The sequence below is a fragment of the Heterocephalus glaber genome, unplaced genomic scaffold (assembly GCF_053883595.1).
Source record: "Heterocephalus glaber isolate CG9 unplaced genomic scaffold, H.glaber_assembly_v1.0 deba00001729, whole genome shotgun sequence".
Classification (NCBI taxonomy): Eukaryota; Metazoa; Chordata; class Mammalia; order Rodentia; family Bathyergidae; genus Heterocephalus; species Heterocephalus glaber.
The window spans coordinates 5,019,057-5,043,351 of record NW_028258440.1 but is presented as its reverse complement, the minus strand read 5'-3'; the positions used below and the strand labels follow the sequence as shown (position 1 = coordinate 5,043,351).

General features: G+C 38.7%; 1 pseudogene; it reads left to right on the top strand.

The window, feature by feature from the left end:
* Positions 1–427: 427 nt before the first annotated feature.
* Positions 428–24,295, top strand: LOC101699637 (unconventional prefoldin RPB5 interactor 1 pseudogene; annotated as a pseudogene).

Sequence of the window (24,295 nt, the reverse complement as noted above, 5' to 3'; positions counted from 1 at the left end):
ATCCATTTACCTAAAAATATCTCAAGTTTATCCTTTTTTTTTTTTTCCAGTACCAGGAATTGAACTCAGGACCTTGCATTTGCGCGGCAGGCGCTAGAACCACTGAGCTAATTCCCCAGACCCCCCAAGTTTATCCTTTTTATGGCAGAGCAGTACTCCATTATGCGTAAAAACCACGTTTTCTTCATCCATTCATGTAATGACGGGCGGGATGCCTGGCTGGGCCCGGCCAGAGGAGGGGCACCTCCTGCTCTCCACAGCCGGTCTGCTGCTCCGAGCCTGCGGCAGCGGCGGCGGCGGGCGGCAAGCGCGTGTGAGATGCTGCCGCCGGCAGCCCAGAGGTGAGCAGCAACCCCCGCGGTGGCAGCGAAGGCGGGCGCGGCCTCCTCGGTGCCTGGCGCGGGGTACATGAGGGCGAGCACGGGGGGCACAGGGCAGCCGCCGGCCACGCGACTCCCATGAACACTTGTTTAGGACTCGTTAGCCTCTCTGAGGCCCTCGGCGGCCCTGGCATGGAACCCCCTTCCTACCCGAACCCGACGCCTCCGCCGCGGCGCTGCTGCGTGCCCAGGAGGTGGCGCGACTCCGTGGGGAGCAGAAGAAGGAAGAAGGTAGGTGATGACTATAATGCTCTTCAAGAAAGACTCAGTACTTAGAATATCATGGTACCATTTGGCCCCTTTGCCTTCATGCCAGGAAAACTGGTCCATACCAATGAAGTGACTGTTTTACTTGGGGGCAACTGGTTTGCAAAGTGCTCCGCAAAGCAGGCTATAGGTTTAGTTGAGCACTGGAAGGAACATATAAGAAAAACAATAGATGGTTCTTAAAAAGTGATGAAAAATTTTGAATCCAGAGTTGAATTCACAGAAGATTTGCAGAAAATGAGTGATGCTGCAGGTGATATTGTTAACATAAGGGAAGAAATTAAAAGTGACTTCAAATTTAAAGGAAAACAACGAATTGCTCATAAACCTCATTCTAAACAAAAAACTTAAGATATTTTTGAAGCAGATTTTGCCAATGATGTAAAATCCAAGGATTTTCTTGCTGATAAGAAACTGTGGGCTAGACTTGAAGAACTAGAGAGACAAGAAGAATTACTGGGTGAATTTGACAGTAAACCTGATTCTGTGATTACAAATGGAGAAGATACAACCTCTTCCGAAGAGGAGAAAGATCAAAACATCACGTGAGTGTGATGCATCAAGTAACAGACTTCCTTATTCCCACCAGTTGTCCAAAGGGTGTTGTAAGTTCAGAACTATTCAGAGGTCAAGTGAATAGTAAATTGAACTGTTCAGTGAATGGTTCAGATTCTTATCATAGTAATGAAGTGAAGAAGATGAAGAAGAAGAAGAAGAAGAAGAAGAAGAAGAAGAAGAAGAAGAAGAAGAAGAAGAAGAAGAAGAAGAAGAAGAAGAAGAAGAAGAAGAAGGCGGTAGCGATAATGAAAATGACCATGATGCTTCAGGGGTTGGAGATAATTCTGTACCATATAATGATGGGCATCTGGGCTGTTTCCAAGAGTTAGCTATTACAAATTGTGCTGCCATAAACGTGGGTATGCATATATCTCGGTGGTATTATGCTTTTAACTCAGAAAGATACCAAGAAGAGGAATAGCTAGGTCAAATGGACCCTCTAATTTTAGCTTTTTGAGGAATCTCCATACTGATTTCCATATTGGTTGTACCACTTTACACTTCTACCAACAATGGAGAAGGGTTCCTTTTTCCCCACACCCCCTCCAGCATTTGTTATTGGTTGATTTCTTGATAATAGACATTCTTTCTGGGGTGAGGTGGAATCTCAGTGTTGTTTTCATTTGCATCTCTCGAATGACCAGTTACGTTGAACATTTTTTCATGTATTTATGTACTGTTCATACTTAATTTTTTGTTTAAATTCTTTTATTGGTACATTTTAGGTATACAATACATTTACATTTATCATTGGGTGCTTGTACCTGTACATGATGTATCTTGGTTCTTATTTTTTCCCCATTACCTGTGTTCCCTTCACCCCCTCCACCCTTCCCTATTTACATAGACTTTGTTGCCATTTTTTCCTTTTCTCATATTTTTTCCTTTCCCTTCTTTCCTTTCCCCTTTTCCTCCCACTTCCTCTACCCCTTTGGACCTTTTCTTACTATTTCAAATTATCAATTATTCATTTTAATCATTTTAATCCTTATTTACACTTTCAGTTTCTCACACTAGAGAAACTATTTGGTATTTATACATGTGTTGGGAGCAATGCTACATAATTCTAGGGAAAAATCATTTGAGTAGGCCTAGTTCTCTTGCCTACAGGCCAGCTATAACATTCCAAGACGTAATTCCATTTTGGCCTCAGGTCACAAGGGAGATCTCAATGATCCCATGATGCTGTAATGGTCCAGGACAAGACCACACCTGCAAGAGACACCCTGGGAGGAACCAAATCTTCATCTGTGTAGTTCCTGGGAGGAACTAAATCTTCATCTGCATAGTTCCTCATTGTTCTTAGATTTCCGCTGTCCCCACCCAGTCTTCTGTTACACCTTGTTCATCCCAATGTGATACTGAAATCTACATATTCGTTTGTTACATTTGTTTCTCCTGATGTACTAAATAAAAGGTGCTGCAAGGTTGGGCTTCTTGTCTTTGCCGCCCAGAGCAGCACTGATCAGACCCAAAGCTCAGCTTCTTCTCAGTCTCATTTGTCTACCTTTCCTGTAATTCGCCGTGTGCTGCCGTGGCTCGCAGGAGACTAGGACTTACTGCAGAGGTTCTGGTAACGTCCCCTTCCCCTGTTCCCTACATACATGTGTGTCCTATTTATTTCCTTTAAGAGTATGGCCTCAATGTGCATCTATTTAGCTATAAATGTCTCTAGTTTCTCATTCTTTATGGCTGAGTAGTACTCCATTATATAAAGAAAACCACGTCTTCTTTATGCAGTTTCCAGTTGATGGGCACTTGGGCTGTTTCCAAGCTTTAGCTATTACACACTGTGTCGCTATAAACATGGGTGCACATATATTGCTGTGGTATGATTCTTTTAATTCTTTTGGGAAGATCCCCAGCAGGGGAATAGCAGGGTCAAATAGGACCTCTAGCCCTAGTTCTTTGAAGTATCTTCATACTGATTTCCACAGTGCTTGCACCAGTCTGCACTCCCACCAACAGTGGAGAAGGGTTCCTTTTTTCCCCACAGCCCCTCAAGCATTTGTTATTGGTTGGTATCATGATAGCAGCCATTCTTTCTGGAGTGAAGTGGGATCTGTGTTGTTTTCATTTTTATTTCACAAATGACCAGTGATGTTGAACATTTTTTCATATGTATATTTGCTGTTTCTAACTCTTTATCTGAGAAGTGTCTTTTCATTTCAGATGCCCATTTTGGCATTGGGTCTTTAAATTTGGGAGGTTATTTCTCTTGCTATACATAAACTTTATTATTATTGTTATTGTTGTTGTTTTTTTTAAACAGCATCTTGCTATGCAGTCCAGGCTGGCCTCAAACTCCCGGCGATCCACTTGCCTCAACCTCCTAGGTGTTAGGATTACAGGTGTGCACCACCATGCCTGGCTTTAGAAACTTTTTAATTTGATGTAGTACCATTTATTGATATTTACTATCAATTCTGGTGCTACTGGAGTTCTAGTCAAGAAATCCTTGCCTATGTCTATGGCTTCAGTTGTTTTCCCTTAACAGTTTCAAAGTTTTAGGTCTTATCCCTAGGTCTTTGATGCATTTTGAATTGATTTTTGTACATTGTGAGATAGGGATCCAGTTTTCCCAGCACCATTTGTTAAACAGGCTGTCTTTACTTCAACATATACTTTTGGCTCCTTTGTCCAGAATCAGATGCTTATAGTTGCCTAGGTTTGTTTCTGTATCCTCTATTCTGTTTCATTGGCCTAAATATCTACTTTTGTACCAGTACTGTGATGTTTTTGTTGCCATGACTTCGTAGTATGATTTCAAATTGGATATTGTGATACCTCTAGCCATGCTCTTGTTGTTTAGGATTGCATTTGCTATTCTGGGTCTTTTGTGTTTCCTTATGAATTTTAGGATTGTGTTTTCTGGTTTAGTGATGAATATAATTGGTATTTTGATGGTGATGGCAACGAATCTGTAGATTGTTTTTGGTAGTATGGCCCTCTTTTCCCCAAAACTATAAAAATTTAATTAGTACATGTTTGCCGTACATGCAATTTACAGTCAACTTGGGGAATGGTTACATGTACATTCTATAGCTTATTTCTTTTTAAAATCCCCTTCCCCTTCCCTCCCACATCCTGCTTCTCCTCTAATTCCCCTATACAGATTTTCATTCTTGTTTATATTATTAATCTTAGCTCATGTTATGGAATATAATATTTACATTCAAGGTTATTAAGTTCCTGGACATGATATATCTTTTTCTACTTATTTTCCCTTCTGCTGTTCCTAACCCCTTATGCTTTTTCCCTTGGACACCTTCTTTATTGCAAGAAATCCACTCCCTTTTCCCCTTCTAATCATCTTTTACTATTCTCTTTGTTTGTACTGTGCCTCATTCAAGTGAGAGATACCATATGGTATTTAAGCTTATGTGTCTTGTTTATTTCATTCAACTTTATATTTTCTATGTGCACCCATTTTCTTACAAATATCTCAAATTTGTTGTTCTTTATAGCTGAGTAGTATTCTATTATATATAGATGTCACATTTTAAAATTTAATCATCTGTTGATGGGTATACAGGCTGCTTCCAAGATTTAGCTATTATGAATTGTGCTTTTATAAACATTGGTATGTATGTATCACTGTAGTATTGATACGGAAAAGTTTTAGATAACTTAATAGATTGAATATTAAGGTAGTTGTAGAAACAAAATAAGTAATGTGTTCTTTTAAGATTTGTTTTTCCCAGAAGGGAATGGAATTAATATGAGAAAATGGAAAAATAGGAACAAAATCTTTGTAAATAGGGAGGACTGGAGGGGTTGAAGGGAGGGCTGGGCAAGGGTGAAAAATAAGAACCAAGAGAGACTATGTAAAGGTGCAAATTTCCAATGATGTATGTCATTATATTGTATACCTAAAATGTACCAATGATGAGAATGAATACTCCATAATGCAAAATAGGAAGAAAAGGTCCAAAGGGGTAGGGGTAGTGGGAGGGGCAGGGGAAAGGAAAGAAGGGAAAGAAAAAATGATGAGAAATGGAAAAAAGGGAAATAAAGTCTTTGTAAATAGGGAAGGGTGGAGGGGGTGAAGGGAGGGCTAGGAATGGGGATAAAATAAGAACCAAGATGCATCATGTAAAGGTACAAGTTCCCAATGAGAAATGTAATTGTGTTGTATACCTAAAATGTACCAATAGAAGAATTTAACAACAACAAAAAAAGATTTGCTTTTCTCATAACTCCTTGTTTAAGGTGACGATTATCTGACTCTGACTCTAACCCATAACTTCATTAACCTAACAAAGTTACCATGGCAAGGTGAATTTACAATGTATATGTGCCTATCTTGTGTCTGTGACTTGTAAATAGGAACTGGAATTGTATTTACACATCAAAGACCACTAGGGATGAGATAATGGCTAAAAAGGATATAAAAAAGGAAACACTGAAAAAAAGGGGCCCGAATACTGACCAGACGGGTTTCTGGCATTCCTGCCCATTGGCGAGAAGAAATTTTATTATTTTATCCGAATTCTGTGTTTTTGTGTATTTCTTTCCGAAACAGTATGATGTCTTAAGTTCTTTGGGGAACATACCTAGCAAGAGGATCATCTGGAATTTCTAATTTCAATTCTTTGAGAAATATCCATTACTGATTTCCATAATAGTTGTATTGGTTTATATTCCCACCAACAATGTAGGAAGATTCCTTTTTCACCACAGCCACACCAACATTTGTTATTATTTGATTCCATAATGATTACCATTATTTACAGAGTAAGATGGAATCTAAGTGTTGTTTTAATTTGCATATCTCTAATGGCCAGAGATGTTGAAAATGTTTTTATAGGATCATACCTAAATTTAATAAAAGCTATGCATGACAAACCAACAGTCAGCATCATACTAAATGGGGAAAAACTAAAAGCATTCCCCCCACAAACTAGCAACAAGACAAGAATGTCAACTATCACCACTTCTTTTTTTTTTTTTTTTTTTTTTTTTTGTGGTACCGGAGATAGAACTATGGACATTGTGCCTTCAAGGCATGCGCCGGAACCACTGAGCTAAATCCTTGGCAACACAACTTCTAATCAACATAGTACTTGAAACATTAGCCAGACCAATCAGGGAAGAGAAGGAAATAAAAGGGATACATAAGGGAAATGGAAGAACTCAAATTATCATAATTTGCAGATGACATGATACTAAACATAGAAGACCCAAAGAACTCCATCAAAAAACTCTTAGAATTAATCATCAACTTTAGGAATGTAACTGGATACAAGATAAACACACAAGGATCATTAGCAGTTGTGTACATCAATATGAATTTGATGACAAGGAAATTATGAAAACAATGCCATTCTCAGTAGCTTTAAGAAAAATGAAATATGTAGGAATTAACCTAACCACAGAAGTGAAAGACCTCCACAAAGACAACTATAGTGTTCTGAAAAAGGAGATTGAAGAGGAGTTCAGAAAATGGAAAGATGACCCCCTGCTCCTGGATAGGCAGAACCAATATTTTCAAAATGGTCACACTCCCCAAACTGTTACACAGATTCAATGCAACCAAAATAAAACCCAATCAAAATACCAACCCAATCAAATCAAACCCAGTCAAAATACCAACAGCATACTTCACAGAACTAGAGAAAACAATCCTAATATTCATATGGATTCAGAAAAGACCCAGAATAGCAAAATCATTTTTGGTCAAGAGGAGCAAAAGAGGAGGCTTTGCAATACCTGACTTCAGACTGTATTACAAAGCAATAGTGATCAAAACAACATGGTACTGGAATGAAAACAGATACATCAATCAATGGAACAGAATAGAAGGTACAGAAACATCCTCAGATACATTAGGCTATTTGATCTTTGACAAAGGAGCCAAAAACATGTTGGAAGAAAGATAATCTATTCAATAAGTGGTGCTGGGAAAAGTGGTTATCTGTTTGCAGAAGATTGAAACTGGACTCTTATCTCTTATCATGTACTAAGCTAAAATCAAAGTAGTTCAGAGATCTAAATATTAAAACAAAAACATTAAACCTACTGGAAGATAAAATAGGGAAAATACCTGAAGACACAGGTGTAGGATTTTCTAAACAGTACCTCAATTGCACAGAAATAGCAACAAGAATCAACAAATGGGATTATATCAAACTAAAAAGCTTCTGTATAGCAAAAGAATCAATTAGTAGAGTGAAGAGGAAACCTACAGAATGAGAAAAAAATTTTGCCAGCTACTCCTCAAACAGAGGACTAATGTCTATAAAATATAAAGAACTCAAAACTGGGCATGGTGGCTCTCACCTGTAATCCCAGCATTCAGGGAGCTGAGGCACAAGGATCACTATGAGTTCTAGGCCGGCTTGGGCTACATAGTGAATTAGAGGCCAGCTTGGATTACATGGTGGGACCTTGCCCCCCCACCCCAAAACAAAAAGCAAACTAAAAAAGATTAAACCACCTAAAATTAAAGATACAGTCAAGAAATGTGCAAAAGAAATGAACAGACACTTCACAGAGGAAGAAGTACAAATGATCGGCAAGTATGATCTTTTAACAATATTAATTCTGCAAATCCATGAACATGGGAGGTCTTCCCATCTTCAAGTGTCTACTTCAATTTCTTTTTTCAGTGTTCTAAAATTTTCATTGTACAGGTCTTTTACTTCTTTGTTTAGATAGATCCCTAGGTATTTTTGGATTTTTTCAAGTTTTTGTGAATGGATTGTTTTCTTGGTTCCTTTCTTAACCTGTCCATCGTTAGTGTATAGGAAAGTTATTTATTTTTATTTTTTTTCATAAGTTTATTGGTACATTTTAGGTATACAATACAGTTACATTCATCACTGGGATCTTGTACCCTCACATTATGTATCTTCGTTCTTATTTTTTCCCCATTCCCCTGCCCTCCCTTACCCCCGCCACCCTTCCCTATTTACAAAGACTTTGTTTCCCTTTTTTCCCCTCTCTCATATTTTCTTTTCCCTTCTTTCCTTTCCCCTACCCCTCCCACTTCCCCTACTACTTTAAACCTTTTCTTCCTATTTCACAATATCAATTATACATTTTGATCCTTATTTACACTTTTAGTTTTTCACAACATAGAAACTATTTGGTATGTGTCCTGTTTATTTCACTTAAGGGTATTGCCTCAATGTGTATCCACTTAGCTGGAAATGTCTCTAGTTTCTTATTCTTTATGGCTGAGTAGTACTCCATTTTATTTTTAAAAACCCCACATCTTCTTTATCCAGTCTCCAGTTGATGGGCAACAGGGCTGTTTCCAAGTTTCAGCTATTACAAACTGTGCTGCTATAAACATGGGTACACATATATCACTGTGGTATGATTCTTTTAATTCTTTTGGGGAGATACCTAGCAGAGGAATAGCTGGGTCAAATGGGACCTCTAATCCTAGTTTTTGGAGGCATCTCCATACTGATTTCCACAGTGGTCGCACCAGTCTGCACTCCCACCAACAATGGAGAAGGGTTCTTTTCTCCCCACACCCCCGCCAGCATCTGTTATTGGATGATTTCTTGATAGCAGCTATTCTTTCTGGGGTGAGGTGGAATTTCAGTGTTGTTTTCATCTGCATCTCTCGCATGACCAGTGATGCTGAACATTTTTTCATAGGAAAGCTATTTATTTTTAAATGTCATTTTAATATTCTGCTACTTTTTCTGAATTTTTATCAGCTCTGAAAGTTTTTTGGTGAAATATTTAGGGTCTCATACATAGGAACATATCACCTGTAATCCATAATTTGACTTCTCCCTTTCCTATTTATATCCCCTTTATTGCTTTCTCTTGGCTAAGTGCATTAGCTAAAATTTCAAGAAATATATTAAATAATAGTGGTAAGAGAGGGCATCCTTGGCTTGTTCTTAATTTTAGGGGAAATGCTTTCAGATTTTCTACTTTCAAAATGATATTGACTGTGGATTTTTCATGTATGGCCTTTACTATATTGAGGAATGACCCTTCAATACCTAGTTTCCTCAGGACTTTTATCATGAAGAGTTACTGAATTTGTCAAAGACCTTTTCTGTGTCAACTTAGAAGATCATGTGATTTCATCACTGATTTTATTTATGTGGCTTATTACATTTATTTATTTGCATAAGGTTAACCATCCTTGCATCTGTGGAATGAAGCCAAGTTGATCATGTATAATCTTTTAATCTTTTTCCTTTCTTTTTAAAAAGTTATTTATTTATTTATTTTGGTACCGCAGATCAAACTCAGGACCTTGTGCTTTCGAGGCAGGCATAGTGCCACTGAGCTAAATCCCTGTCCCATGTATAATCTTTTAATTGTGTTGTTGAATTCATTTTGCAAGTATTTATTATGAATTTTTGCATCTATGCTCATCAAGGATATTGATGTATAACTTTCTTGTTTTGTGTGTGTCCTTGTCTGATTTTGGTATCATGGTGATGTTGGCCTAGGAGAACTAGTTCTGAAGCATTAATTCCCTTTCTATTTCATGGAATACTTGGAGGTACATTAGTGTTCATTGTTCCTTTTTTGGGGGGCGGATACCGGGAACCGAACTCAGGTCCTTGCGCTTGTGCAGCAGGTGGCGAAACCACCGAGCTAAATCCCTGGCCCTGTGTTAATTGTTCTTTAAATGTCTGGTAAAATTCACCAGCGAACTCAGCTGGTATTGGGCTTTTCTTTGTTGAGAGACTTTTTATTAGTGCTTCAACCCCCTTGCTTGTTTTTGATCTACTGAGGGTTTTTTTTATATTCAGTAGGTTCAATTTTTGTAGGTTATATGTGTCTAGAAATTTATCCATTTCTTCTAGATTCTTTAATGTATTCAAATATAGGTTTTCAATGTAGTCACCAATAATTGTCTGGATTTAAATGGTATCTTTTGTGACATCCCCCTTTTCATCTCTAATTGTATTGATTTGGGTCATCTTTGTTTCTTTTTGTTAGTTTGTCTACGGGAACAGAAAGCTTGTTTATCTTTTCAAAGATCCAACTATTTGTTTCACTGATCCTGTGGATTGTTCTTTTAGTCTCTATTTCATTATTTTCAGCTCTGATCTTTATTATTTCTTTTCTTCTCTTGGTTTTGATTTTTCTCTCTTTTTTTCAGAACTTTGAGATGTATCATTAGGTTATTTTAGTTCTCTCTGATTTTTTAAAAATATAAGCACTCATAGCTATAACTTCTCAATTAGAACAGCCTTTGCTGTAACCCAGAGATTCTAGTATCTTGTGTTTCCATTTTTATTTGCTTCTAGAAATTTTTTTTCCAGTACCAGGAATCAACTCAGGACCTTGTGCTTTCCATGCAGGTGTGGCACCACTGAGCTACATCTCTGGCCCCTAGGAATTTTTGTAATTACTTCTCTAATTTCTCCAGTTACTCATCAATCATTCAAAAGTGAATTATTCAATTTTCATGTTTGTATAGTTTCTCTTGCTGTTGACTTCTAATTTCATTCTATTATGATTTGGTAAGATGAAGGAAATTATTTCAACTTTTTTGAATTTGTTAAGGCTTCTTTTATGGTCTAAAATATGATCTACTTTGGAAATATGCCAGGAGCTGCTGAGAAGTATGTGTATTCTGTAGTTGTTGCATGGAATGTTCTGTAGACATCTGTTATAGTGTACATTAACTCTTTTTTTTTTTTTGGTACTGGGGATGGATCTCTGTGACCTTGAGCTTGCAAGGCAGGTGCTGGAACCACTGAGCTAAATCCCTGGCCAAGTGTATATTAACTCTGAAGCTTCCCTGTTGTTTTCTTGTCTAAAGAACGTATCTATTGATATGAGTAAAATATTGAAGTCACCCAGTATTGGATTGTGGCCTACTTTTTGCTTTATGTTAAATAGTGCTTTTTGTTTTGTTATGTTTTTAGTACCATGGATTGAACTCAGGACCTTGTGCTTGTGAGGCAGCCGCAGTGCCACTGAGCTAAACCCCTGGCCCAAGTAGTGTTTTTTTTTTTAATGAAGTTGAGCACAACATAATTTGGTGCATATGTTTTACACTTGATATATCTTCTTAATAGATTGCTCCATATACCAATATTTAGAGACCTTATTTGTCTTGTCTAATTTTTGTCTTGAAGTCTGCTTTTTCAGATATGAACATGGCAACTCCTTCTTGCTTTCAAGTTCCATTTGCATAGAATATTGCTTTCCATCCTTTCAGTTTCAGTCTCTGTATATCTTCGGTATTGAGAGGTGTTTCTTGCAATCAGCAGAGTTGGGTCTTGTTTTTCAATCCAACCAGCCAGTCTTCCCTTTAATTGCTGAATTAAGACCATTTACATTCAGAGTTATTCATTCAGAAAAACATTACATACTTTTCTAATTACATTCAGAAAAGTATATACTAATTCCTGTCATTTTGTTATTTTTCTGATGTTTGATTCTTTCCTAATTCTCAATAGCTTGTCTACACTTCCTATTCTGTATGCAAGATTCCTTCAAGTATTTTCTGCATTACTGGTCCAGTGATCATTAAGTTTTTTACTATATGCCTATCTTGGAAGATCTTTATTTCTCCTTCAATTTCTGGGGAGTGAGATTTTGTAAACAACCTTAGTTGGGTTAAAAAATTAGTCTCAATACAGAATTCTTTATTTTGCCCAAAACAGCACAGTAAAGACATCTCCAACAATATATAAACTTCTGTATAAAATATAGAAAATCGCCAATATTTTTCCTTTATATGGTAGCACACCAGTATATGCAAGAGAAAGTACTGTTGATGGGCCAAAGGGAGAAGTGATTTGGGCAGTGACCTAGTTAGCCAAGCATTCAACTTCAAAGACCAGGTAAATGTCAATTTTAATCAGAAAAGGAGTATTAGAAGAGCTTCTATGAAGTTGGTACTTGTGTATTTTATTCTGCATTCCCGGCCATTTCATCCACAGCCTGACTTCTCAGTCATTTTCTTTTTTTTGCATTTGGAGTGGTACTAAAAGGTACAGGGAATACCTACCTAATAACAAATTTTCAGCCCCCAAAATCATAATAGAAATGACAAAGCTGCTGGGAGTGGTGGCACACACCAGTAATTCCACCACTCAGGAGGCTGAGGCAGGAGGATCACTGTGAGTTCGAGGTCAGCCGGGGCTACATAGTGAGTTCAACCGCAGCCTGAACTGCATAATGTCTTAAAAACAAACAAACAAACAAACAAAAAAGAAGACAACACTTTTAAAAAGTATGCTGGGTTTTGGAAGGGTTTTTTTCTTTGTTTGTTTGTTTGTGGTACCGGGGATCAAACTCAGGACCTTGGGCTTGCCAGGCAGGTGTGGCACCACTGAGCTACATCCCCAGCAAGTATTTAATAATTTTTAAGAAAGATTACCATAAACACTTCTAAAAACAACAGGCTTTACAATGTCCTGCATAAAGTAGTAAAGATCTACTCAGGCTCTTAGTCAAATTTTTCTTAGTAACTTGTTTCTCATGTACCCCTTCAGCTTAAGACAGTCAATAATTATCTGATTTCTTCTTTACCTAATGATCTATTGTTAGCCTACTTATGAAAATGAAAGGAGGGCCGGGGATTTACCTCAGTGGTTCTGCTGCCTGCCTTGCAAGCACAAGGACCTGAGTTTGATCCCCGATACCAAAAAAAAAACAAAAAAAAAATGAAAGGAAAAATCTGGCACATGTTTTAAGTCAATTGGTTCTCCTAGGTCTCATGATTTCTACTGTTTCAACATCATGTTGTTGCATCCTTACTGAAGCAGTCTCTCAGTTAAGAAAATATCATTGGCAGGGCTTATGAAGTGAAAAGGGAGATTCTTTCCTGAACCCTTTCTTGCTTAAAAAATTAAATTTAAATGTGCAAGACCAAGCACAGCCATTTCCCAAAATATGAAGCCAAACCACAAAATTACTCGATAGTTATGGAAAACAGCTCTGGTTTTGAGGGATAATCTCTGGTAGATTCAGCACAAGTGCTTGTCTTTGGCTGCTCTGGCACCTCTTGCTTTTCTGCCAGCCCAGCAAGAGGTCCCAAGGGGAAAGTGCTTTCACAATTCTGGATTGAGGAAACCTGTGAAACTACAGACATTTGAACAGAGGAATTGCTTTCTAAACCTACTCTGCAAGATCATACTGAAGAAGGTTCTCTTGTTCTTGGTTTAAGTAGTCCAGTACTAGGAAATTACTTCGTGCTTTAGGCAATGCATCTTTAGTGAGTAAGCCCTGGTGAACTTTTTCCCTGCAGCAGTCACACTGAAATGGCTTAATTCCTGAGTGGATAAGCATGTGCTGTTTTAGGTTCTGAATATGGGTGAAGTGCATCCCATAGCTTGGACTCTAAAAAGGTCTATCTGGACCATTGCAACAGCAAGGAGCCACATATATGTAGTGGCCACAGAAAGTTGACGTTTGGATCTCCGCCAACAAAAAAGAGTCACATCATGATTTTATACAGATGAAAGTAAGTTTATTATAAAAGTACAGCAAAAGTGAGCGTAGTCCAATAATACATTACCATACAAGGAGGCAAGGGACAGCACCAAAGATGGAGAATCCTCTGGGGAAGAATCTGCATGAGAATGAGCCTTTGGCAAGTGAGGGAGAAAATGCCAACACCTGTACCCAATTTGTTAGTTTCTTAACTACTGCGTTCAGAATAAAATGAGGCTTGGTGCTAACAGGCCTGCATGTCTTACAGCAGACTGGTGTCTTGGGTCTGGCTAAAACCAAGGACACTCTCACAGCACACTAAAGGCTACCTGTACATAACATTTCTTTCCTGGGGAAATAGCCAGTTTCTCTGCAAAAAGGCAGCAGCTAAAGTCACTTCAGTGGACACCTGCATTTTGCTGACTCTCATCACTTTTAACCCTTTCCCTGATAACCATCTGGACTTGGTTGTTCTGTATGATCATCAGCAACCACATGAGCATTAGTGTTAGCAGTGCTTTGAAGTGTAGGCAATTCCTTGGTAATGACTTCATATACTGAGCCTTATGTGCCTGGAAGATTTTGACCTCGAGATGAATAGGGATATCACAAAAATGTCCATCATTTCACAGCATATTTAGTTTTCCAAGTATTTCTTGACTGTGGGAAGAGGAGCTATGAGTAAATGTTTTCACACCCACTTCTTCCTTCCTCATCTACAGATGCTCTTCAAGGATGTAAATGAATCAGAAATGTCTTTGATTGGGATCATGTGCTCCAGGGAGGAAACATACCTTCAGAGCAAGTGACAGTCACATTCCGTGAATCATCAGCAAGTGGGCAGTGGGTGCCAGGCACAAGGCCTGCTGTTGCTCCTCCTCCTCCCTGCCAGACTGAGGCTGAGGCAGCAGCGCATCTGCTCACTCTTGTTGCCCAGGAGCTGGGATCTTTTTTTTTTTTTTTTAATTAAATTCTTTTATTGGTACATTGTAGGTATACAACACAATTACATTTCTCGTTGGGAACTTGTACCTTTACATGATGCATCTTGGTTCTTATTTTTTCCCCATTCCTAGCCCTCCCTTCACCCCCTCCACCCTTCCCTATTTACAAAGACTTTATTTCCCTTTTTTCCATTTCTCATCATTTTTTCTTTCCCTTCTTTCCTTTCCCCTGCCCCTCCCACTACCCCTACCCCTTTGGACCTTTTCTTCCTATTTTACATTATCGATCATTCATTCTAATCATTGGTACATTTTAGGTATACAATATAATGACATTCATCATTGGAAATGTGCACCTTTACATAGTCTCTCTTGGTTCTTATTTTTCACCCTTGCCCAGCCCTCCCTTCAACCCCTCCAGTCCTCCCTATTTACAAAGATTTTGTTCCTATTTTTCCATTTTCTCATATTAATCCCATTCCCTTCTATCCTTTCCCCTAGCCCTCCCACTTCCTTCCCCTTTGCCCCCTTTCTTCCTATTTCACATTACCTATTATACATTTAGTCCTTATTTACACTTTCAGTTTCTCACACCAGAGAAGCTATTCAGTATTTACACATGTGTGTCCTATTTATTTCACTTAAGAGAATCGCCTCAATGTGCATCCACTTAGCTATAAATGTCTCTAATTTCTCATTTTTTATAGCTGAATAGTACTCCATTTTATAAAAAAACCACATTTTCTTTATCCAGTCTCCAGTTGATGGGCATTTGGGCTGTTTCCAAGTTTTAGCTATTACAAACTGTGCTGCTATGAACATGGGTGCACATATATCACTGTGGTATGATTCTTTTAATAGGAGCTGGGATCTTATATCAGCCTGCTAGACTGTGGGCAACCTGTGGCTGGGGCATGGTGGCAGAGCTGTCGGTGGCTGCTGCTGCTGCTACTGCTGCTAAGAGCAGAGCTGCAGAGCTGGGTGGGGGGAGGGGGCAGAGTGAGCAGGGGAACAGGCTGAGGGAAAGGGCAGGAGGAGGGGGTGGGAGCCAGGCACATTGGGCCTTGGAGGCCTTTGGCGGTGGTCAAGAGTAGTTTTCTCTCCTTCAATTTTGAATTTTGGTGGATCTAATATTCTGTGTTTGCAGTTATTTTCTTCCAGGGATTGAAATACCTCATGCCACCCCACCTCCCTTTAGAGTTTCTGCAGAGAAGTCTGGAGTTATTCTGATAGGTTTGCCTTTGTAAATGACTTGCCGCTTTCAATATTCTTTCTTTCCTGCCTGTAATCCCAGCACTCGGGAGGCTGAGGAAGGAGGATCGCCATAAGTTCGAGGCCAGCCTGGGCTACATAATGAGTTCAAGGTCAGCCTGAACTACATAGCGAGACCCTGTCCCCCCCCAAAAAAATTCTCTCTTCTGTACTCTTGTCATCTTACTTATAATGTCGTATGGGGAGGTTTTCTTCTGGTCATGTGTGTTTGGGGTTCTGAATGCTTCGTGTAACTTGATATCCACATCTTCCCAAGATTTGTAAAATTTTCTGTTGTTATTTCTTTAAATATATTATATATGCCTTGGTGAACCTTGGTGCCCAGTTCTACACCAAAAAAATCACAATTTGGTGGTTCAAACATGTACCAAATTATTGGAGGTTGGTTCATAATTTCTGGCATGTGTGTATATCTGTGTAATAGTTCCTCAACCTTATCTTCAAGCCCTGAAATTCTGTCTTCTGCTTAGTCCTATTGATTGGAAGAATTTCCACTGAGTTTTTTTTATTTGACTTATTGAGCTTTTCAGTCTCAGAATTTCTCTTTGGTTCTTCCTCAGAATCTCTCTTTGTGGAATTGCCCCTTACATCCTATATATTCTTCCTTATTTCTTTCAGCTATTTATTTGTGTCTTCTCTAGAGTCATGGATTGTTTTATAAGTCAGTCTTTTAATTTCTTTGTCTGGTATTTTATCCACTTTGATATCTTTGCATTCAGTTACTGATGAATTATGGAAATTTGGAGGCATCAAAATACCTTCTTTTTTCACACTTCTCATGTTTCTATATTGGGATTTGTGCACCTATTGGGATGGATAGCTCTTCCACTTTTATTTGAAGGTATTCTTAGTATTCAGCCTTCTTTTGGGGGCTTGATCCCCAGAACCACTCAGAGAAGAGAAAACAAACTATAGTAATGTTGATGACACAAAGATGAATCGGATATTGACATACAGTAAAAACAACCCTATCCCACTATTAACAATAGAAATGACCAATAATGACTTAGAGACAAATTAGATATTGAATTACTATAAAAACCAATTAAAAGAAACTGTATCACTTAAGAATAAAAAACAGATCAGCAGTAATAATATAAATTTTAAAACAGATATTGACATACAGTAAAGATCTACTAAAAGCAACAACTATACCACCATTAACAATATAAAATAAATAACCATAGCATAATCTAATAGTGAAAAAGTAATAAGGGTTAATAGTAATAATAATTAAAAATTAAGGAGGAGAGGGCCAGGGATTTAGCTCAGCGGTTTTGCCACCTGCTGCGCAAGTGCAAGGACCCAAGTTCGATCCCCGGTACCAAAAAAAAAAAAAAAAAAAAAATTAAGGAGGAGAAAAGGGAAAAATAGAATCAAAACTTGAAAGATAAAGAAAGACAGAAGATGAGGAGAGAAAAGTGAGATAAAAATCCAATTAGGGAATAAAAAGAGTAAATACAATTAGGTAAAATTAGCAGAAAATACAAATATGAAAAGAGAAGAAAAAGAAGAAAAAGGAATGAACAAAGAGCAAAAAGAGGAAATAAAGAAGACAACAACAAAAAAATGCCAAAAAACAAACAACAACAAAAAGAAATGAGTCCAAAAATTTTTTCCACATCTAGATGTTTGATTGGGTCATTTCTTTCCAAGGCATCTAGATATTGGTGAGGGATAATGAGTTACAACTGAGACCTGTTGTGTTTCCACACCCACTTTGCTATTTGAATGCTGAGTGCTGGCCCTGCTATCTTAGTTACTTTTTTCATCACTGGGACAAAATACTTGGCACCCACAATTTAAAGAAGGAAGTTAATTTTGACTCACAGTTTGTAGAGGTTTCAGTCTATAGTTTGCTGGCTCCAAAGCAGGGCAGCATGGCAGAGGAGAGCTGCTCATGGTAGGACAGACAGGAAGCAGAGAGAACATCAAAAAGATAAACTCTTCCAGGCCACACACCCCAGTGACTCACCTCTTCTGACCAGGCCCTACCTCCTAACAGCATGTCAGCTATAAGCCACCATAATCCAATCACCTTCCAAAAGCTCTGCCTATGGGCAGATGAGGCTTTTGGGTGACATCTAGATATAAACCGTAACACCTACTTTTCAGGCTGGGCAGGGTCAGTCTGCTTCAGGGCTGTATTCACTCCAGAGGCTTTTGTTGTTTTTGCCCTTCTGTGTGCCTCAAGTCACTGCTATCTTCAACTAGCTTTGTGGCCTATTGGCCTGTGAGATGCCCTACTACTCTAGAGGCCCCTCTGTCCGTACACCCCAGGACGTGATTAGAGATGGCATAGAGATGTTAAATACCATGTTAGGCATCATACAACTACAAAGTGATAAAACCAGGATTTGATCCCAGACATTCTGGTTCTAGCTCTGGCATTTCAGATATTATATAACTGTACTTCTTTAGATGCTCACTAATATATGTTGAATAAATGAATAAATAAATGCACAGATAATATGAGAGATCAGGATTGGTGATTTGGGGGATACAGCACATAATAGAGGGGATATCAAATCATGTTTTCTTGTAGAATCAAATACTGTATAAACAGAATAAGTAGCTAGTAGAATGAAGCTCCCAGCAAGAAAAAGTCACTCGTGTCATAAGTTTTGGCAGAATAACTATGCTTAATCACTCAGATTTCTAAGATTCCAATTAAGGCCTTTCTATGCCTTTCACATTTCTAATTAAACCACTTAGCAGTAGAAGGCTCTTAAATAAGTTCCAAGGATGATTAGACCACTTAGATAATTTTCAGGAAAAGAGAGTTTTCATGCTCTTGTGGCACTCTAGGCAGGGATTGAGTTACCTCTTCAAAGTAAAATGTTTGAAGCTTCAGTTTTTTTGTTGTTGTTGTTTTGTTTTGTGGTACTGGGGATCAAACTCAGGACCTTGCGCTTGCCAGGCAGGTGCAGCGCCACCGAGTTACATCCCTGTCCCCAAAGTAAAAGGTTTAAAGCTATGCAATCATTACTTTGAATTATGTCATATGTTAGAGACAGGCATGAAAAAGTATACAACATAGACTCTTCTTATGGCATTAACATTTAATTGGCAAGCTAGGCTCAACATCCCAGGAATTATTAGTAAGCAATGTAAGAATATGTATAATCAAGGACTAACTATGTGGTTTAGATCATGGAGTAAATTAATAGAAATGGGAAATTACAGCAGATGGAAGTAAACGTGGAAGGCCCGGCCTTAAACAGATTTTCAACTGAGCAGTGTCTTGAAGGATGAATTGAACTTGACAAGGCAAGAAAGAGGCATTTTAGGTAGTAAGAGCAAGGACATGTAGGAAGGTAACAAGACAAATGAAAAGTATGAGATGGACGTGATGGTGAATGCCCACCATCCCAGTACTATGGGAGACTGAGGCAGGAGGATCACAAATTCCAGCCTAGCCTGGCCAACTTAGTGACTTAGTGAGACCCTATCTCAAAGCAAAAAATAAAAAGGGCTGGGATGTAGTTTAGTGTGAAGGCCCTGGGTTCAATCCCCAGTACTAAAAAAAAAAGTATGCTTCTGTGAGACAATAAAGGGACCAAACTGATTAGAAGAGATGTTGTATAATAGTGGTAGGGAAAAGGAGTTTGAATATTATTCATTTAATTATCATTTACATATTAATTAATTAATCAATTCATTCAGAAAAAGCTCATTGAGCACTATGCCAAGTATTGGGAAGACTGAGATAAATGGCAGTCTCTTACCTCAAGTTGCTTATATTGAAGTAGTGAAAATGGGTTCACAAACAAATGCATACATAAATATGTATATATACGTACATACACATACATATGAATATTATCACAGAGGTGTGTTCCTGGACTCAATCATATTTTATTTAAATGGCCTCATTTTGATTTCTGTTCTATCTACCTCCTCAGACTCATATTTTATGGCCTGCAGTCTGAGTTGCTTTAGTTCAGATACTCTCAGGATAAACTAGATACTATGGATGCATGACATCATCTGAAACAGAACTGTGATTAGTAGAAAGTACAAAAGCAGTCTTGTAGTTCCGTATGGTATAACATTTTTTGAGAATCTCTTTTTTTCCTAAGGGGAAAAATGGGAATGATAAACTGCAGTGAATTTTGAAAAGCAAACAAGACCAAACCAAAATCAAAACCAAAACCAAAACAAACAAACAAACAAAAAAAGAGGAAATGAAGCAGTGCACAGTTAGATGGGAGGGTGAATCAGGAGGATCACAAGTTCGAGCCCAACCTGGGCAACTTAGTCACTGTATCAGTCAGTATTTACTAGAGAAACAGAAATAACACAAGATATACAAATATATAAGAATTTATAAGATTGGCTTACAATGGCCACCCACAGAGTCAGATGAGGAAGAGTCCAGGTCTGTCAGCACAGTGGAGACCAAAGGATTTAGTCGAAGGTCTGGAGCTCACTGCAGTGTTCCAAATAATCTGACAGGTTACAGGTGTGAGCAGAGAAAGGGCAATAACACTGATGATGTATAAACTCAGATCTCATACCCTAGTTTTGTGTAATCATCCATCCGTGGCCTAACCTGCTCAGCGGACAAGGCATGTTTTTTAAAAAAAATTCTTTCCAATAAAAGAATTTTTAAAAATATTCAAAAAAAACACAAGGCATGTTTATAATAAAGCATACTGTACCACAAGAATACTGCCCTACACTGTGTTTATTTTGTTGAGGATTGTAATTTTCCGAAAACAATGGCCTCAGTGAAAATTGTGACGTGCTATGAGGTGTATAAATATCAAAATGATTTAAACTAATAGCAGCTATTGCATGTAAAGGATAAAACATTGAGTTATACTATGTAGAGCTAATAACTCAGCCCGACTGTTAAGTTTTGTTGCCATCCTGGTCACCATAGAGAGTCATGTATTTCAAGCCAAGCTTTATGGGAGAGACAAAGCTCCCCCACCGGAATGGAAGCACCATGAAGCCAGGGAACGCTGGCTGGTTTGCCAAAGTTCCCTTAACAGAGTGCTTGGAACAGAATTTAGTATCTGTTGAGTGAATAAATAAATCAGTGGAAGTGTAGGAGAGAAATGGATCAAGTTTCAGGTTCAAGCCAAGTCATTCTCAGAGTTTCTTTAGGAAATTAGAGTGGAACCCAATTTTAGGGGATTGGGACAAACAGGGGGCACTGGTAGGGGATGGAAGCAGTCCCTAGCCAAGTCTCTGAGGATACCACTTGAAAACTCCTACACCCCAAAGTGGAACATAGAATCCTTACGTACCAAATACAAGTAGGCAACAGCAATGCATGCCCTTGGTCCTTGACTCTTTACCCCACCCCTGCATCAACTAATAGGATTTGAAGGTTTTTGCCTTTTAAAATCTGGATTTTCCTCAAAGACAAGGCTTCAGCTCTCTTTGGATTTTCACTGATATGGCTTGGGTCTAGATGTCCCCCAAAGCCTCATGCAGTCGACATAGGTGGGACTTTTCAGAGGTGGCTGGATCTAGAGTGTGTGATGCTAGGATCAAGGGTATATGATTACTAAATTAGTCTACTGATTGGTTCAGCATATTTTTGGGCGTGGATAATGGTAAGGCCCACCCTGGGTTTGATTACTTACTACTCCCTAATGGTAGGTAGGCTGGATAGAATATAAGGGACAGAAAGAGGGCTGTTGTTGCTTGCTGCTGCTTTGCTACTTCCCTGCTTTGCTACCTTTAGCCCTCTTCATGCCTCTCTGCCATGCCACCTTGCCTTGGAGCCAGTTGATTATTGACTGAAATCTCTACAAACTGTGAGCTAAATAAACCTTTCCTCCTTTAAATTTGATGTTGGGTATTTTGTCTCAGCAATGTGAAAATTAATTAAGACTCTCACTAATGTTATGCCAGGTAGAACAGGCTGCAGGTGTGGTTCAAGGACCACTGTGAGGGGCTAGAACAAAAGCAAGGACCTAGAAGGGAGACAAATGGGGGCCAGGTCTTGAAATAAGGGGAGCATTACCATTCCCTTTGAGATAGTGAGAAATCTAGGTGAAGACAAATAATTTAGAGGTGAGGAAGAAAGGTACAGAAACATTTTGCAATAAAGGGGAGTATTACAAACTTTTGAAGAGGGTGAGAGGGAAAGTGAAGGAACTTGTGACCTACACCACAGCAGCTTTTTATTTCTTTCTGGCAAAATTTGGTGTTGTTCAGAGCATCGCCTGCCACATGTGTTAGTTACTTTTCTCTCATTGCTGAGACAAAATACCTGACACCCAAAGTTAGAGGGGGAAAGGGTTTATTTGGCTTACAGTTCATAGAGGCCAATCCTGTCCTAAACTGATGTCCACTCCAAATACATGTCTCCCTTATCTATTCCTTCTTGACAGACCATACCCAAACTGATACATATTCCAAATATCTGTCACCCTTATCTAGCTGACCTTCCCCTAGACTAATGTTTTCTAACCTGAATTTAAGCTTACTATAAACCAATCAATAATAATGATACCATATATAACCAATCAACTGCTTTCTCTGCTTCTATACTTAGTTCCTGCTTACAAACCCTATATAAGCTATAAAAAACCAAAAGACAATTGGCCTGGTTCTTTAAAAAACTATCCCAACCAGACCCGTCAACATAAATAAAGTTTACTTTCTGCCTCCAAGTCCTAGGTGCCTTTTGGTGTTTCCCGTTTGTCGTTACATGATGACATTCTTGAGCTACTCATATGACCAAACACCATCTCCCACATTTATTTTATAAGATGATAAATCCTTATTTTAAAAAAAGCCACATGTTCTTTCCCAGGAGACTCCCAAGTCACTGGAGTAAACAAGATCTTGGGGTGTTGTCCTGTCAGATATATTTGAATCACAAGCCACAGCTTATGCTAAAGTGGAGAACACTAAAAATAACACCATTTTTGCATGTATGTAGCAATGCTCTGATGCCTTTGAGCACAGAGAGAGGGAAAATGGGCCAGATTCAGGGTTGGAAACTGGTGCAGGCATGGGAGAAGGTCAGAGTACGCCAGAGTTAGCATGACATCAATAGATTTTTACTCTTATGAAAGCTAATAACATACAGCACAGAATGCACATACACAATCAGTGCTCAACAGATGTGTGCTGAATTTAATTAAATGATTGGTCTCTAAACAGAAGGTCAAGTGGCTTCCTATCACTAAATTGTCTATTTAAGGAGTGTCTTTCGTCTGCCGCTCCCTTCCTCCAAAACAAAATCTTAAATATTTTCACCTCAGGCTTTTTTTTTGGCGAGGGATCGGGGGAGGTATTGGGCCTTTGAACTGAGCTACATCCCCAGATTTTTTCTTTTTGAGAAAGGGTCTCAGTAAGTCACTAAGTTGCCCAGGCTGGGCTAGAAATTGTGATCATCTTGCCTCAGCCTCAGAGTGCTGGGATTTACATGTATGTGCCAGCATGTACAGCTTCACCTCAGTTATTTGTTTATTTTTATGGCATGTTTGTGAAATGGGGAGTGGTAGGAATAGTTTTTGTTTTTAATTTCTCAAGAAGAAAGAAAAAGGCATGGCCTGACTTGACCAAGATTCCAGAGGGTGTCTGTTGCAGAGCAGGACGGCTAGCTCTCAAGCCATTTTTTTTGAGGTATGTGCGCGCCTGTGTGTGTCCATGGCACTGGGGGTCAAATCCAGGATCCTTGCTCATCTCTAGTCCTCTTTTACTTTTTATTTTTAAATTTTGTACCAGGGTCTCCCTAAGTTGCTAAGAACTTGTGATCCCTCTCAGAATGCTGGGATTAAGAGTACACCATCATGACCTTGCTGTTCTTTTATTTATTTATTTATTTATTTCCGGTACTGGGGATCGAACTTGGGACCTTGCACTTGTGAGGCAGGCACTGGAACCACTGAGCTAAACCCTGGCCCTCCTTTTTTTTTTTTTTTTTTTAGCACTTTCTTCTTTCCTTCCTTACTAGCCTGTTAATTACCCATGCTAATCATATTCAAGAATACCATGGGCCTACGGTTCAGCCACAGTCTCAGGAGAATGTAGTTCAGTTGAGAAAATAAGGCACATTATGTTTCTCTTTCATATATATATATATAGTCATAAGTCTGAAAACGTGTAGGAGAGTGTGGTGGTTTGTTTCTCCAAATATGAAAACAAAAATACAAGTGCTTTGAATGGATCAAATCTGAATATCAGGTGAAAAATTCTCTAGTTTAAAGTCCTCTATAATAGAGATAACTCAAGAATGTTGAGAGTCAAGAGTGGTTGCCCATGCCTATAATTCTGGCATTTGGGAGGCTGAAGCAGGGGACTAACTGAAGAGTTTAGAGACCATCACTCTCCTTGCAGTTTTAAGAAAGCCTTATGTGGGTGCAGGATTTAGTGTAAACCTTGACAGAAATGCTAATTGATATTAGTCTAAGGGACGCTTTGACTTTTCCCTCATTTATTTCCACTTTAGACAGCACAGTGGAGGGAACCAAACCCGGAGGAGGTCTGAGGATTTCTACAGAAGCGATTGTGGAGCTCCCCTAG